This window comes from Nicotiana tomentosiformis, chromosome 4, assembly GCF_000390325.3.
Source record: "Nicotiana tomentosiformis chromosome 4, ASM39032v3, whole genome shotgun sequence".
NCBI lineage: Eukaryota > Viridiplantae > Streptophyta > Magnoliopsida > Solanales > Solanaceae > Nicotiana > Nicotiana tomentosiformis.
Genome location: NC_090815.1, coordinates 92,811,280 through 92,829,692, shown reverse-complemented (window position 1 = coordinate 92,829,692; position 18,413 = coordinate 92,811,280). Strand labels below are relative to the sequence as shown.

At 36.2% G+C, this 18,413-nt stretch overlaps 1 long non-coding RNA gene across 1 annotated transcript; it reads right to left on the bottom strand.

The window, feature by feature from the left end:
* Positions 1-1,186: 1,186 nt before the first annotated feature.
* Positions 1,187-9,743, bottom strand: LOC104120521 (uncharacterized). Its single transcript, XR_011415807.1, has 3 exons — positions 9,661-9,743; positions 9,458-9,538; positions 1,187-1,704 (listed from the first exon to the last, which is right to left on the bottom strand). It is a non-coding gene; the product is annotated as an uncharacterized lncRNA (long non-coding RNA).
* Between the last annotated feature and the right edge of the window lie 8,670 nt (positions 9,744-18,413).

Below are 18,413 nucleotides of genomic sequence, written 5' to 3'. Positions count from 1 at the left end.
CTATAGAAGCCATGTCGTTATTGTTATGGTCATAATTTTCATAGTGATCTTATTAGAAGTTTATAAACTTCTAATAAAACAAACTACACTTTTTTGTTTATAAACTTCCTTTCTAATCATTATTGAAAGTTCATTGTGAAAAAAAGAATACTTTTTTTTGTTTCACTAAAACAAGGGCCTGATCTCGGAGACTCACTTCAAGTAGTGATATCAGGTACGCTTTTCCTGCTACTTTTATTTTGATATATGATGATTGTGGTTGATTAATTATCCTCATTTAGCCTTAAAATTACGTAGGACTCTTACTGGAACATAGATTTTCTTGGAATGTTTGCCTTTGTAAACAGTGCCATGACTTCCTTCTCCTAAGTTTTCACTAAAATCCTTTATTTTCTTAATATTATCATAAGAATATCTAGTTGCTCTTATGACCTTGTAGTCTTCCAAAAACTTTCAAGTCTAACTTGACCCTCTCCTCTTTATTTTTACTTTTGTCAAATTGAACTGATAAACTGAGAGAATAATAGTGGAAACAAGAAAGGTGCCTAAAGCTGCACCTACAAAATTGAATTAGAAAATGTCTTAAGTATGAAGGAAAATCAAATAGGAAATGAATAGAGTAAGAACTTTGAAGAAGTTGAGATATTGAGAAAACTGACCTGCAATCAAGGGCTGCTTAGTAATATCTTTTGTGCACAAATTTATAGTTTCTGTGAAGTGTTTTGTTATCCATTACAATGATGGAAAAAGAAAAAAATGTAAAATATATATAATAAGACAATTGCTTGATTCTATCCTTGAAACTACAATCCAATCTTTTGAACTCACATAGAAAGTCTGTCAAAGTGATCTCTATTTATATGCGGATTAAGATTAACTATATTGTATTTTAGTCTTTACCTTGGTAACACTTTTCTCCTTATACATCTAGATAGATATTATGTACTGCATTTTTTTGTCTTTGCTTTCTATGAAACATCTTTACAACAGGATATAACAGGGTGCGTCTAATCTAACCTACCTTATTCGATCAATGCGAGTAGTGTACGGGGTTATGTGAGGCCAAATTCTTCCACATTCCTCTGGTTCGACTTATATCTGATTCTTGAAAAGGTATTTTTCTATTATTTCAAGTTATTTTTTGGAGTTACAATGACATATTACATTCCTTTTAGGTCAATTTTAGATAGTACAATGCCAAACTTGATCCTTTTTCTTGTTTGCATAAAGGGTTAGACACCAGTTGTTTAGAATTCTATAGAGAAGTATCTATAGTATATCCTTATAAAAAAGGAGAGTCTATAATATAGTTTAAAATGCTGAAAAAATGAGTAGCTAAGGAAAAATATGTTAAAAGAGCATAAAGTAGTATAACTATCAACTAACGTTGAGATGGTAAAGTGGTCAAGTTGAATTGGAAAAAATGAAGAGGTAACCCATCATGTAATGTATCAACCCCTAGGAGGATGCCACTTATAAACACTAATGTAATACTTATAAATTTAAACATTCTTTTAATAATATAAACTAGCCCAAAAAAAAACATATGCCCATGAATGCATATCTAAGTGTATCATATGGATCATGTACAAGTCCCCCAAAATATACAAAAAACATACATATGCCTAAGCAAGTGTGATATTTATCTAATCTTCCAAAGAGTCTACTTCAAATGATGTCCTCAAGCATCTCTCGGCACATCACCTACGATAGTAACAAACTATCGCTAAGCATAAAGCTTAGTGACACATAAACTTAACTAACCTTTCATAATTAAAGAAAGATAAACTATAAAATGAATACAAGGAATAAGTTCTAGATATGAGCTTATTAAAATCAACATCAAGTACTTAATGAAGGTACAATCATCTCAAGAGGGCTAAATATTAAATTATAAAATAGTTCAAGATACCATTATTCAAAATCTCAAATGTCAAGAAGAGTTTCAACTATAATCCGAGAAAGTCCACCGATTAGTTGATTCGCCCAACACATGCATCATGCAATTACATCAAAGCATAATCAAGTAACAAGGAGGACCGGAGTCCTAGATCAAGTAGGGTCGTCATCCAATTATCAAGAGAATCAAGAGCCATATTGAAAGTGGCTTTCCCATCCATACTCAAAATGAACAAAGTTCATGATTAAGATGGAATGTGAATCCAAAGTCAAGATGGGTCAAGATCCAAACAAAGTCATGCTAATATAAGTGACAAAGACACTATCATAAGAGGGACAAAATCTGAACAAGAATGCAATGATGCTCAAGCAATCCGTATATGTGGGCGAGTTAAATTATCTTTCAAAAATATTTCACATGACGCCCATATGATTTTTAACATATTCATTACTCAATTACAAAATTATACCCTCAATGACCATTGATATATCAAAATGTCTCAAGATATTCTTTCTCAAGCAACAAAGCAAGTAAACTAGTAAAGTAGCAACAAAGTCAATATGATAACAAATTTAAAGTAAGGTAAAATTTCATCAAACCTTAACCACTTACAATATCTCAACAAATTAAATTGAAAGAAACACTCAACTTTATGTGCAAACCTTGGAGCTTTAGTGTTTCTAAAGCTCAAATGACATCAAGGGATTTAAGATCCTCTAAGCCAAGAAAAGAGCGACTTTCCTAAAGTGTGCTCCTTAGCTCGAACGAATGTCTCTTGTACCTTAAACACGTAATCAACACTCACTTAAGGTCTGAAATTTAATGATGTTTAAACCAAATCATGATGAATATCAAAAGGGGGATTAAATGGGTCACAACAATTTGTCTTGTTGTTGGCAAATTGATAACAATCTGATTTATATTGCAATTGAGAGCATGTGGCTGTTGCCAGGCGGATTATAAAATGAAATGTGGGCACGAGGTGCCGTGAGTAAATGATAATGATATTTGGCACGTGAATTGTCTGTGCAGTTGTGATATGAAATGAGGGCACGAGGTGCCGGAAAAATATGCTGATTAAATTATGGGCATGAAGTGCCGTGAAAATATGAAAAGGGCTGAGACCCATATTTTTATGATTATGAAATGAGGTGTCACATGGTGACTTTTAATTGAAAGAATTATATTGAAAATATTTATTTGAAAGTATTTTTATTCTAAAAGTAGTATTTGAAGGAATTGTATGTGAAAGATATTTATTGAGAAAATTATATTTGAAAAAGATTTATTGAAAGAATTATATTTGAAGGATATTTAATTGAAAGAATGATATTCAAAATATTTATTTGAAAGAATTATATATGAAAAATATTTATTTGAAGAACTTAGTTTAATTGGGTGTACTTCTATTTATTACTTGTTGAGTAATATTAATAGTGTTCTTGTTACCATGCCGGGCATATCACTGGTTAATTTGCGTTGCACTTATTGTTATTTGTTTCCTATTATTTTGTATATTATATTGCACAGGTTATTAGACTAGTGAGTGTCTTGACTGTACCTCGTCTCTACTCCACTGAGGTTAGTCTTGATACTTACTGGGTACCGATCGTGGTGTACTCATACTACACTTCTGCACATTTTTATGCAGAGCCAGGTATTGAAGCTATTGGACTCAGACAAAGTTAAAGTGTGATTGCAAGAGTTCAAGGTAGAGTTGTTTGGTCTTCGCAGTCACTTGAAGTCTTTTCATTTTATTGGACTGTTAATTATTAATCAAACAGTATTGAGTATTATATCCTCGAGATCATTTCATGTATTCAGTTAGAGTTCGTGACTAAGTATTATCAGTCTTAGGAGGTTGTTATATTTGTAATTACTTCCGCTGTTGGTAAAAATAAAATGGCTTAAATTGTTATAAAATCGGCTTACCTAGTCTTACAGACTAAGTGGCATCACGACGCTTGTGGCGGGATTTTGGGTCGTGACAAGTTAGTATCAGAGCTCTAGGTTCATAGGTTCTACGAGTCACGAACGAGTCTAGTAGAGTCTTGCGGATCGGTACGGAGACGTTTGTACTTATCTTCGAGAGGCTACAGAACTGTTAGAAAATTTCCACTTCTTTCATTCTTGTCGTGCGGAATTTGTTAAATTTGGAATTTGAGCCTTTGAATCTCTATTCTCTCACAGATGGTGAGGACACGTGCTACCGGGTCAGCTGACCAGGCACCCGTGCATACTGCTTGGGCCGCAAGAGGCCGGGGCCGGGGTAGAGGCCGAGGAAGGACACGTGTCACAGCTAGAACATCGGTTAGAGGAGTAGTTGAGGAGCTGCTAGTAGCTCCAGCTGGGGGACAGGTACCCGAAGCACTTGTTGTTACCCCCGGGCTTCAGGAGACTTTAGCACAGTTCCTGAGTATGTTTGGTACATTAACTTAGGCGGGATTGATCTCTGTTGCACCAAATATTTTGCAGATTGGGGTAGTAGCTCAGACTCTTACCACAACTCCTGAGCAGTAGGTTCACGTTGGTCAGGTTCCGGGTGTGGTGCCGGTACAACCTGTTATTCCGATTCGGCCTAAGGTCAGGCCAGAGGCATCAGAAGAAGAACAAAAGAGACTTGAGAGGTTTAAGAGGTATAGTCCACCTACTTTCAGTGGCACAGCTACATAGGATGCCCAAGAATTTATAGAAAATTGTCACCATATTCTTCGTACCATGGGTATTGTGGAAGTGAGCGGAGTTTTCTTTACTACATTTCAACTGTTAGGCGCAGCGTATCAGTGGTGGCAAATCTATGAGGAAGGTAGACCAGCCGATGAAACACCACCAACTTGGGCTCAATTTTCGGAAATATTCTTGAAAGAGTTTATTCCCCAGACTTTCCGTGATGCATGGCGCACAGAGTTTGAACGGTTGCGTCAGGGCACTATGACAGTGTCAGAATATGCTATCAGGTTCAGTAAGTTAGCCCGTCATGCACCTATATTGGTTCCTACAGTTAGAAAGCGGGTCCGCAGATTTATTGAGGGGCTCGATTATGATATTAAAATATGCATGGCTCGAGAGTTGCAAATTGATCCTCCATTTCAACAAGTAATGGAGATTGCGAGGAAGATTGAAGGTGTTCTAGGCGAGGAAAGGGAGTCTAAGGAGGCCAGAAGGTCTCGAAGCTCTAGAGGGTTCAGTGGATTTTACTCTTCAGCTAGGACCTATTATAGCGGAGGCTCGAGCATTCGGCCAGCTCAGTCCGCACATCAGATTACTCGGAGTGCTCCAGTAAGTTGTTACAATGCACCACCGGCACGGGATTCCTATAATGGTTATTCCAGTTATCCGATACAGACTCAGTATGAGCAACCGCGACCTCAGAGGGGCTGTTATGAGTGTGGTGACACTAGGCACATTATGAGAGATTGTCCCAGACTTGGGAGGGGTGGATTTTATCAGAACACTCAGACTATGGACCCAGTACAGCTACTACCCCACGTGCACAGCCAGTTAGGGGTGGAGGACAGACAGGTAAAGGGCTCCTAAGAGGTGGCAGCCTGACCCGTTGATATAATCGCTATGATTTGGCTGAGGCCGATACACCAGATGATGTCGTTATAGGTACGATCCCGATTTGTTATAAAAGAATATTTTCCCTTAATTTGATTCGGATCTGAATATTGAGGTGAGTCCTCCTATTATGCTCCGCTTATGGGTGAGCTTCGTAATTTTGTGACCCACTTATATGTTTATCCCTGTTGGGAGATTTGAAGATGTGAGCCTGTGTCTGTCATTTTTATTTTTGGGAACCATTGAGGGCTATAAGTCCAAAAGTAATTTTTATTATTCATTAGAGTGGGTTTGATGTGTTTCGGAATAATTGATTCCAATTTTATGAATTATATGCCCTACCGGTATGAGGGTTCAATATATGTTATGAAAAATATTTACGAAATTTATTGAAAAGAAGAAAGAAAGGAAATTGAAATTTCAGTTGGCACAATGTGCAAAATACATGTGATTCGGAGTTGAGAACGAGATCCTCGCATTTTTATATGATGTGAAATATTCAATCCAGGCTACAAGCCGCAGTGGAAGTTATATAAGGACGAGGTCTTTGTGGTAAAATATTTATGAGTTTAAATTCTCCCTTTTGTAAAGTTTAATTTGTAATATAGTACTAATAGGGAGTTATGCCTGATAGGCTTATGTGATAATTCTTTTATGTATTTCTGTGCCATAATTGTGCTGTAATTATTGAGTTTTAGCCTATGAGGTGAGTGTCTAGGTGGCGTTAAATGTGACTCGTTAAGTCGGGTAAATAGTTATGAGGTCTCCATGCCTCACATTTTGCTGTCAGTGTTGTGAAAATTCGAAACGAGGTTTTGGTTAATATGAAGTTAATTGGCGATGTTGTAATCGATTATGAATAACTATTAAGACCAAAGATGTGATAATGGGCATATATATGATGTATTTTATGTCCTAATTTCATTATGATAATGTAGTGCTTGTAATGTTGAGATTAGTGTTATTGATGTAGACATTGTGGTGCTTTGTGGGGTTGTGGATGTATTGTTAGGAATTGTTTTGGTGTTGCTCTGGCAGGTGGATAGGCCTAATTACAGGGTAGACTCTGCCGAAATTTCTGAAAAATTTGGGAGTTAGTAAAATTTGGGGGATTGAGACGTGCGAAAGAAGAGATAAGTTATGTTATGTGTTTTAGGGCGAACTCCACTTCTCATTCAAGGGCGAATGATCCTAAATGGGGGAGAATGTAACACCCCGGAAAAAATTTTGAAGTACTTCAACACTATCAAAAAAATTGATGTGTGTGTAGGCACGAGTTGCTATAGCCAATTGAGACTAATATCGTGCGTTGATGTGAAAATCAGGCATCTTGAAAATGTTTGGAGTGTAAGAAATTAGTTTTAAAGTTTATAAGTATGGATAAAAGAAATAATCTCAACTGAGATGGTGTTGTCGGACCCATGTTAAATTGCGAAACGTAGAATCACCCATGAGTATGTGTGTAAGAATACACTCAGTAATTTAATGTCATCAGAAAGATTCTTGGCACGCTCAAGGACGAACGTATATTTAAGAGGTGGAGAATGTAATGACCCGACTTGTTTTTTTAAGAATTAACGCCCGGTTCTGTGACTTAAGGTCTCGAGCAGCTTCGTAATATGTATTATGACCCGCGGGTATGGTCGAATTTGATTTTCGGAAGATTCAAAAATAAATTAAAAGAACAATTTTTATTTAGAAACTTAAATGGAAAGAGTTGACCGGAGAGTTGACCTTTGAACAAACAACCCCGGAATGGAATTTTGATGATGTCAATAGTTTCGTATGGTGATTTCGGACTTAGGCGTATGCCCGAATTTGGATTTGGAAGTCCGTAGGACAATTCGACGCAATTTGGCGAAAGTTGGAAAATAGACGATTTTCGGAAAGTACGATCGAAGGTTGAATTTTTGATAACAAGGCCGGAATCCGATTCTGGAAATTGAAATTATGTCATTTATGTGGGGATAGTCCCATGTGCAAGCATTGTGTGGCCCGCATACCCATTCTGTGGTCTATTATGCGACCGCAGACCTATTTTCGAAGGGTTAATCTTTCTATTTTCATAACCCGACCTCATTTTAATAAATAGCCTTTGGAGCTTATTTTGGGGTATTTTTCTAAGGGTTTTAGAGAGAGGTAAGACCATTTTAGATAGAGAAGGAGGGAACCTAGCATTCTAATCATCCAATCTTCAAGAATCAAGGAAGCTAATCATAAGATCTTCATCTAAGAGGTAAGATTCAACCCCTAGTCTTCAAATTTCGAGTTTGGGGTAAAAGATTGATGATTGGGAGTATGATTCTTGGGTATAAGAGTATTATGTATATATTCTTGTACCAATAAGGTTTGTGGGAAGATTATTGAGATCAAATAAATAAAGATTGGATTGTGGAATGAAGGAAATCTTGTAGAAGAACCTTGTAACCAAATTTCTACAACTAGTGTTTGATAAAATACTCAAATGAGCTAAAACCATGAAAATCTTCCTGATTATCGTTCACTTTTGTTATGTTTCTAAATTGATTGAAGTTGCTAGGATTTTCGGAACCTCGTAGTAATATAAGGAAGGCTCAAGAAAGATTGGAACCGTCCGGAGGTCAATTCACATGAGAAAGCTATTTTGGAATATCGGTCTAAGTTCAAAAAGGTAAGTATCTTGCCTAACCTTGAGTGGGGGAATTACCCCTTAGGCATCGAGTCTTATGTACCATTTGTAAAATATAAAAATCCGTGTACGCGAGGTGACGAGTACGTACTCGGGCTTATATGTGAAAAATTTACTGAGTTAAAGTCTTGAGCATGTTGTGTAGTAAATTGGATAATTATTGGCATTTATTTAATCATCTATTTGCCATACCTCAATTCACATTTATTGAATTTATTTTTATATGATGATTTGATGTGAATATTACTTGTATATTTATGTGAATGCCGTGAGTTTTATGGTTTGATATTTCTTGGAATTTAATTTTATTATGGATTTTTCCTCTGCAAATAATAAATTAAATGAGTTTAAGAAGAGGTGTTTATATAATTATTGAGAATTTGGATTAATGAAGGCGCTGCCTTATGATGAGTAATTTCTATCTCTGTTGATTGTTTTTGAGGTCTTATACATATTGTGTGGAATCTTCGGCTATTTGTTATGAAATTAATTGATTTGTTATATCTTTGGAATTGGTTGTGGCCATAGGGCAAATTGTGTTATGAATTGATTTTGTTATGTTACCGTGATAATATTCTGTGTAAATTGTTGAGTTATTATTTTGAGGATATAAGAGTGGCATTTCACTGTTGATATTATGTGGGTATAAGGGTGGCATTTCACTGTTGTTATGTGTGTTAGGATATTGTCTGGGCGGAGCGATAAGGGTGGCTATAGGAGAGATAAGGGTGGCTATAGGAGCGATAATGGTGGCTATCGATATTGTCAGGGCGGAGGGATAAGGGAGGCTGTTATAGGAGTAATAAGGATGGCTATAGGAGAGATAAGAGTGGCTATAGATAGGGTATGGAGAATTTCCAAACAAAAAGCCGAAACAGAGAAGTATTAGCACTTAGGTTGTTTCTTAACTAACCTAACATGAATGTATAAAAATTCTAACTCTTTAAACTATTGTTCAACTCTAAAAGATAAGTATTAGCACTTAAATTATTTTTTATATAAACAAGAATTAAATAATTGTAGAAAATACCCAAATTATTCTAAATTTTTCTTGATTTACTATTGTATACATACAAGTATACTAGCTAATTTCACAAGAACATCTAACTAAAATTATCCATACTATATCTAATTTATACATACTAAATCGCTAAAAGTATAAGAAAACATTTTTAGTGTATCTAATTTATACATACTAAAAACAACTAGAAATTGCTAAAATATTAAAAAGCAATTAAGAACAAGAAAGTTTTCACACTAAATTTGAAATCCTTGAACCGTATGAAACCCAAGAAAGAAGATGCCAATTACAAGCAAAAAAAAATAACCTTGTACCAAAGCCCGCGGGATTTACTTCACCGGAGAAATTGCTGGACCACCATCGGAGAATAGAAGAGCCGTCGGATTTACTGCACAAAAAAAGAGTTAAACAAATTGGGGCAAAAACAAATTATGGGGAAGGGGAGGGCGATGGACGGGGGAGAGGGGGCTGGGAGATGGAGAAGAGAGTGAGAGAGAGGGAATTACTTACCTTGTATTGAGAGAAGAAGGAAAATAGATCGGGTGGGAGAAGAAGAGGAGAGGGGAGAAGAGGAATAAAAAATAGAGAAGAAAGAATGAGAAAAGGAAAAACGGGTTTTTTTTGGGGGGGGGGGGGGGGGGGAGTTGTATAAAAGGATTTGCGACTGATTCGGTCGTAATTAGAAATTTTAAAATTTAAAATTGCGACCGAATCGATCGCAAACTCCTTGACCAGTCAAACCCAATTTGTTTTAGCATTTCCGACCAAATCGGTCAGAACATTTATTTTAATTTTTTAATTTTTGCGATTAACTTAGTCGGAATTCCAAAATTATATTTTTGCGGCATTTTTCGCGTAATTGATCGACGGAAATGATCGAAATTTGGACGCAAAAATTATTAAATAAATGAAAATATAATTTTAATTAAATTTCCAACTGAAACGGTCGGAAATTCCGACTACCTTATTTCGGTCGCAAATTTTCAGTCAAAAATTTGCTTTTTTTTTTAGTAGTGATATGAATACATACTATATATTATTTTTAATTTTAATTGTATTTTGACTGTATAGAAAAATGCGGGTGATGTAATTTGATATGGTGGCCATGAGTCAATTTGATCTATTAGAGTGACTATTGAATATTTTTGAACACTAGTGATCTTTGAATATATTCCACTTTGTACAGTTTATTGCCGGTGCACATTTTGGAATATTGCTTTATTAGTAGGTGTAATACAAGAAATATGTTGGTTTTTCAAAGTTTATTGCAAATAAATTCATATGAATTATTATTTTTAGTGTTTTATTAGCTAATTTAGTGCTTGAGATAATCAAAATGAGATAATATTGTCTATGCTTGAAATAAATATGATCGTAGTATGTAAAAAATGTAACTAATAAATCACAAATTGTACCTTTTATAAATATTAAAAAAAATTATTACAGCCAAACAAAATTGCCACACTTAAAAAGCGTAGCCTATAACATAACAAAGGCTACACTTCAAACACGTAGCTTTAGAAAAAGAAAATCGTTGCCAATAAGGTAACAAACGCGTGGCCTTGATATCATATAGGCCACACTTTTGAAGCGTGGTTTTTAAAATAATACTTGAAAAGCGTGCCCTTAAGAAAAATGTTACGCTAGTTTAGGCCACTCCAGAAAAGGTTGCCTAAAATCGAAAAGTGTGGCATTTGATCAAATGCCTTACTTTTTGATAGTTTAGCCTACATTTTTCGAAAGTAGTTAAAGGCCTAAAATGTTGTAGTGCTAACGTGAGGAATGACGTTTTATAATCTTACAGAAAAAATATAAACTTTCGTTCTGGTCATATTTTATTTTTGTCCGCTACAACAGATAAAGTTTGATGATCATATGTGAAATTTGCTGGATTAAGCTAGTCTTAGAATACTTTTAACATGGTGTGTGTTGTCGGATTTGAGCCAAAACTTACAGATTTTGAAAAAAGGCCTCACATTATATGTAGCTTTAATTTCTTATCAGCTTTTGGACGTGAGACTTTGTTTTCGCAACTAACAAAATTCCCGTAATCTATATATGTGTCTTTCAGAGAGAATCGGCCTTCACTTTTCTCCCCACTGAATTCGGTAGTGGGAAGCAATAATATTACAGTTCAGTTAGTGGATGTGTCCTGAATCTGATCATCATTCCCTAGTGGGAGTGTAACAGTGAGTTTTCACTACTTTCCATTTCGGGCACAAGAAGAAATCAAAAAACTTGGCTCACTAATACAAAGCCAATTTTCCCGAAAGAACAGTACAGGCCTGAGTACATGGCAGAAAGCAGTGACAAGAAGTTGATATGACAGAGTTGTCTAAAGCTTAAAAATAGGAAAGAATGATAGGTATTATAATGAATTCATGAGTCATGACAATCCTAGCTAGCATTGACAGCAGTTATCATTTTTCAACCTTCAATGGGACACAAAATAATGGCATTGTGGGGATGCTAATGGCCATAAAACAGTGCCTAGCAATATACCTAAAAAGACCTATACTAGGATGCACAATAAACACATGCTAGAATTTCTGAAATGGGTGCCAGGACCTGAAAATAACTGAAACTTTGCAAGGGAAGTGATAGTTACACCTCCCTACCATTCCCCATAGGGCCATCCCTTGAGTGGAGAAGGCGGTAATCATGGTCGTCATTAATGAAAATATGATCTGGATATTGGATAATTGCGGCAATTAATTATCTGTTGCATAAATAAACTTGATTCGTCACAAGTACATGGAGTTTCCTAGTTCATGTATTCCAAAATTGTTGTAAGGACGCATATACGGTCTAGTGACCATATCAGATCTTTGCAAGTCTACGAAGAAAGACTAAAGAAGGTGAAACAAGAAATCGGACAAACATGCATGCTCAAGAAAATATTTGCAAACAATAGAATATTATCGGATTCATTACTTAATTGGGAGACTGAGATAAGTAATTTAATTAATTACCTAATATGCGGGTCTATTAGGTTTGTGGAACGAGATAGAATTTAGAAGGAGGAAGCAATCGCATCTAAGAACAGAGAAAAGAAAGCTAATAAGGAAGAAAATGAATCTTCATTTCTGTTATTGACAGTTGTACAGTAACGTGTCCTCTTTATACAAGTCTAACTACTGTAACTAACTACTAACTATGGTTAGCTAACTATAGTCTTCTAAACTATGGTTAAGTTATGTTACACTACTAACCACGTCACTTATACTATTACACTCAACACCACCCCACCCACCTCCCCCCAACCTAGAGAAGGTGAAGATATTCTCCATCCCTAGCTTGGATAATAAGCAGCCATGTTGAAACCTGCTCAAGCCTTTAGTGAGAAGATCAGTTTGCTGATCAGCAGTGTTAACATAGACAGTGTGAATCAACCCCGACTGAATCTTTTCACGCACAAAATGGCAATCGATGTATGTGTGTTTGGTCCGTTTGTGAAAGACAGGATTGACAACAATCTGAATTGCTGACTTGCTATCATAGTAAATAGGAACTGGAGCTTGTTGATCAACGCCTAACTCTTTAAACAAACTAACAAGCCAAATAATCTCAGCTACCGTCAAAGCAAGACTCCTGTGCTCTACCTCAGTAGAACTTCTGGAAATTGTTGATTGTTTCTTGGATTTTCATGAAATGAGGGAGTCAGCAAACTTCACTAAGTATCCTGTTATATATCTTCTACTGTTGGGACATGCTGCCCAATCAGCATCACAGAAGGATGATAGAGATCCAGAACATTCAGCCTTCATTAACACCCCCAGATCAGGATAGTGTTTAACATACCTCACAACTCTCAGGACAACTTCCATGTGAGATGATTTGAGACTGTGCATAAACTGACTTAAGATTTGTACTGCAAATGAGATGTCAGGTCTAGTGATTATCAAATACAACAATCTACCAAGTAACCTTTGATATGGACCAGGATCCTCTAGTAGAGTATCATCAGTTGTAGAACCTGTGTGTGTATCAAACTCCAATGTGGTCAACTTGGCATTCAACTCCAAGGGTGAAGTAACAGGTTTGCAGCCTGCTAGACCCAAATCAGCTATTAACTCCAAGCTATACTTCCTCTTATGCATCAAAATACCATCTCTACTTCTGAAAAATTCAATTCTTAGATAATATTTTAGCTCTCCCAAATCTATGATCTTGAAGCTATCTTGCAATTGTGATTTGGTTTCTTGTATTAGCTGTAGATTGTCTCCAGTAATAATGAGGTCATCTATATATACTAGGACCACTACCAACTTCCCTGAAGTTCTTTAAGTGAACAAAGAGTAATCTTGGTGGCTCTATTGGAATCATGAGGCAAGGAGTGATGTAGTGACTTTGATATTCCATTGTCGAGATGCTTGCTTAAGCCCATAGAGGGACTTATGCAATTTACATACCAATGACTTGTTGTTAGAGCCTACAAATCCAGGTGGAATGCACATAAACACTTCTTCAGTTAAATCACCTTGTAGAAAAGCATTGTAAACATCCATTTGGTGGATTGTCCAATGCTTGGCAGCAGCTGAAGCAATTACACTTCTAGTAGTTATGATCTTCACTATTGGTGAGAATGTTTCTTGGTAATCCAATCCTTCCTTCTGGTTGTACCCTTTTGCCACAAATCGTGCCTTGAACATATCAACCTCTCCAGTTGCGTTGTACTCAATCTTATACTCCCATTTGCATCCTATGGCTCTCTTCCCTGGGGGCAAGGACACTATCTCTCAAGTTTAGTTATCCTCCAATGCTTTTATTTCTGCTTGCATAGCCTCAATCCATCTTTTATCTTTTGCAGACTCATAGTAACTATTGGGTTCTTGTTCATATGAAATATGAGATAAGTAGCTTTGGTATTTGGGAGACAGGTGATCATAGCCTATGACAGCAGCTATGAGATATCTACAATTATTGGTTTGTTCAACTTTGTCAACTCTAACATAATCCTTAAGCTAGATGGGAGGTCTAGAAATCCTACTTGATCTTCTAACATCATCAACAAGTCGTTCATTTGGCTCAGGAGCTGCAACTGATGCAGGAGTTCCAAGAAGGGACTCTGGATACCCCTGGTCTGAGTTAAGCACAGATGCATTCTCTGAAGAAGAGGCACCGAATAAGTCTGAGAATGAGTCTGCAACAGGAGCTAATGCAGGAGGAAGAGAAGCCTCATGATCTATACCATTATGATTAGGAAATTATCTCATATCTAGATCATCTAGAAAAGACTAATCAGTCCCCGCTTCAGGATTCTGAAAAGGGAACGCTTCTTCAAAGAATGTTACATCTCTGCTGATAAAAAATACATTGTGCTCAAGATCAAGTAGCTTGTATCCTTTCTGAAGTGTTGCATATCCCAACAACACACACTTCACAGCTAGAGGCCCAAACTTATCAATTGTAGGCAGTAAAGAAGCAAAACACAAGCATCATATGATCTTTATATGAGATAAGGAAGGTTGTTTGTGATACAATAGCTCAAATAGTGATTTATTGCCAAGAATAGTATAGGGCACTCTATTGATAAGATATACAGATGTCTCAATACAATCTCTCCAAAATCTAAATGGTACATGGCTTTGGAATCTGATAGCCCTTGTAATTTCTAAAATATATATGTGTCTTCTCTCTACTACCACATTCTGTTGGGGTGTGTAAGGACATAAACTTTGATGTAGGATCTCATGCAACTGAAACAGTTCTCTACAATGAGTATTGAAAAATTCACTTCTATTATCTGATCTGAACATCTTGACAGACTTGCCAAATTGAGTTTTAATCATTGCAAGGAAGTTTTTAAGTATGAAAACTACATCATATTTCAATCTCAATAGAAATTTCCAAGTCCATCTAGTGTAATCATCCATTAATGTAAGAAAGAGATTTTTTCCAATATAGGTAGCAACCTTATAGGGTTCCCAAACATCCATGTGAATTAGAAAAGGTTCAACACTTCTAGTAGTGGTTAGTGGAAATGGCATTCTAGTTTGCCTTGCCAAATGGCAGATCTCACACCTATGAGCATTATTAAAGTCTATACTATTTCTGAAACATTGTAATTTTCTAAGAACTGGCAGAGATACATGTCCCATTCTCTTGTGCCATATATCTGGATCTCCTTGTTTGACAACTGCAAAAGCTCTGCAAGAATGCAGTTTATTTTGTAACTCCACTGAGGTCATGGTGTACGGCCCATCTACCTCCCTACCAATCTCCTTCACTCTTCCAGACAAGAGGTCCTGAAATACAAAAAATATAGAGAAGAAAGAAGCAAAACAGTTCAGATCTTTTATAACCTTGGAGACATATAACATCCTTAATAGTGTCACCTCCATACAATTGACAATCCCCTATGTGAGTAATTTTAGCAGAATCCCTTGTTGGTAGGTAAACTTGTCATGCATTTTCTGTTTGTGTTCCATGGTGCAACAATTCTTTATTTCCTATCATATGGTTTGTAGCTCCTGTGTCTACAATCTACTTAGGAATGCTAATATTATTATAAAGAAATGTAACTGCCATTGCTGCCACAGTGCCACTTGATTCACCAATCGAGCTTTTGTTCAATATCTATAGGGTCTAAGAATATTATTCATTTGTGACCATGTGTGTTGGAACTCCTTTATTTGCTTCCTGTGGGACATTGCTTTCTATCTGTGCTGCATTACCTCTTCTCTTAGGCTTAAAGACAGATGGATAGCCCACTATTTTATAGCAATTATCCTTTGAATGACCTGGTTTGTTACAGAATTCACAGTTCACCAACTTGTAGCAGCCTGCCTTTATATGCCCCTTCTGGTGACAGTACTCACATTCTATGCTGAAGTTCTTCCTTGGCTTGTTCCCTGACTGTGTGGTGAACATAGCAGTAGGCTCAACCTGTCATGTATGTGTGTTGAAATGGTTGCCTGAGATTATCCTCCTGCTTTCATCTTGAACTATCATAGCATAAGCTTGGTAAATGGAAGGAACATTAGGCATCATCAAAATTTGACTTCTAGCTTGCTCAAAACTATCGTTCAACCCCATTAAGAATTGCAATAACCTCTGAAATTCCAGTTGTTCAACATAATCCTTAACAGGAAATGGGGGTGATATAGCATCATATTCAGCCCAAATGTCAGTTAATTTTGTAAAATAAACAGAAACAGACGATATCCCATGTGTAGAAGTAAAAATTTCCTTGTGTAAGTAATAGAGCCTCAAAGCATTTACTTAGTCAAATCGTTCCTTAAATTGTGCCCAAACAGTTTGAGCATTCTCTGAGAATAGAACATCAGTAAGGAGGTGTGAATTAACATTACTCATCAACCATGAAGTAACAATGGCATTACAACGATCCCACCGATGAGCTAATTCTGGTCCAAAATCACTTTTCGAGGTAGTACCGCGTACCAAACAAAGTTTATTCTTTCCTGGAAGAGCTACTTTAGTAACTCGACTCCACAACGTATAATTCTCCATCCAGTTAATAACAAACCAATCGACAATGAACCTGGTATATCAGATGGATGTAAGTAGAGTGGGTGATTATGATCTAGAATGAAATTCCCGCTATTCACATGTCCGGTCGATGCTACTGTTGCGGTGGTGCTATTGCCGTAATCGTCAGCAATCGCCATGGAAAATTACAGAAATCTACTCGCAATTACACAACTGAAGTAAAATTAGGATTCCGACCACAGATCGTCGTTCCCGATTTGAAATAAATTGAAGAAATTGAGGAAAAATTGAAGTTGATTCTCTCGATTTACTTTGACTTTGCAAAGAAATCCCTAGAATCGCTTAGTAATTTGCTCTGATTCCATGTTAAGTTTGTGGAACGAGATAGAATTTAGAAGGAGGAAGCAATTGCATCTAAGAACAGAGAAGAGAAAGCTGAGGAAGAAAATTAATCTGCATTTCTGTTATTGACAGCGGTACAGTAACATGTCCTCTTTATACAAGTCTAACTACTATAACTAACTACTAACTATGGCTAGCTAACTATAGTCTTCTAAACTATGGTTAAATTATGTTACACCACTAACTACATCACTTATACTACTACACTCAACAGGGTCACATTGTCAGTCTCTTAAAGAGACAGTAGATTTTTAGTCTTGTTCCATCATGGACTAAGGAAGAGGCCGCGGGGGAGATAAATTAGATTAGATATATCATATGAGTACCAATTAACTAGGTAATTAAATGTTAGCAAAGTCCAGTAATTATATCATGAATTAATTGAAAGCGGCACCAGAATCTATATATGTTAATTAAGGGATTCAACATCAAATACTTAATAGTGTCTTGCATGGCAGATGCAAGCCACTATTAAGGAAGCTTAAATTTTGATGCCAGATTATTCATTGCTACAGAAAAGCGATTCAAGTTGCAGATGCTTTAGCAAAATGGAGTGTCGGAAGACCAAATCAGATTATTTTTTTTCCTAATTCACTACCTGACCAAGCTAAATTAGGACCATACAGGTTGGATCTCATTCAGATGGGACAGGAAGAATCTATTTTTGTGATTTCTGATAGATATAGATGCTTCTTCTCTTCTGTATTGTTGGTTCTATTTTGTATTGGGGAGATGCATCTGTCTAGTAAATTTTCTTGTATAGAAAGGCATGTTTTGGAGTTAAGGATGTTTAATATCCTCCTCCTTACTGGCTGTAACTTTTGTGCACTTGTGGAAGGGACACGCCGCCGTACTGCTAAAGTGCAGTTAATTAAGAAAATTATAAGCGGCATTGTATAGTTGAGAAATGGATTGCTAATTTGACTAATTCTTGGAATAGTACTATACTTGTAATGGGAATGAGTGGGATAATGCGTACGTCTTTCTGGATCAGCTGCAGCAAAATCTCATAGTAAGCCTAGATGTATAGTTACTTTACTAACTGGTGATTTTTGGGAGCTTTCTTTCGTGCATTATGGCTTACTGTTCTATATCGGACATAAATCTTATATATGTTCACTTTATGAAAGGCAAGTTAAAGAAGACAAATGATACTAGAGAAAAAAAAAAAAAAAGAAGAAGATAAAAGCTTGCATTTTAGATGTTCTGCGCCTAAAGATTGTAAAGTCACGTGGAAAATACATTCTCAAAGTTTCTTCTTATCCTAAAGTTATGAACATATGTTCTTACTTCAGACGAGTGAAATGATTTCATCTTGGAAAGTGCCAATATAATGCAAAGGTTCCACTGCTGTTTCATTGGATATATATTGATAATGCTTCCTTAAAACTGTCCTTTAATTAGTACGT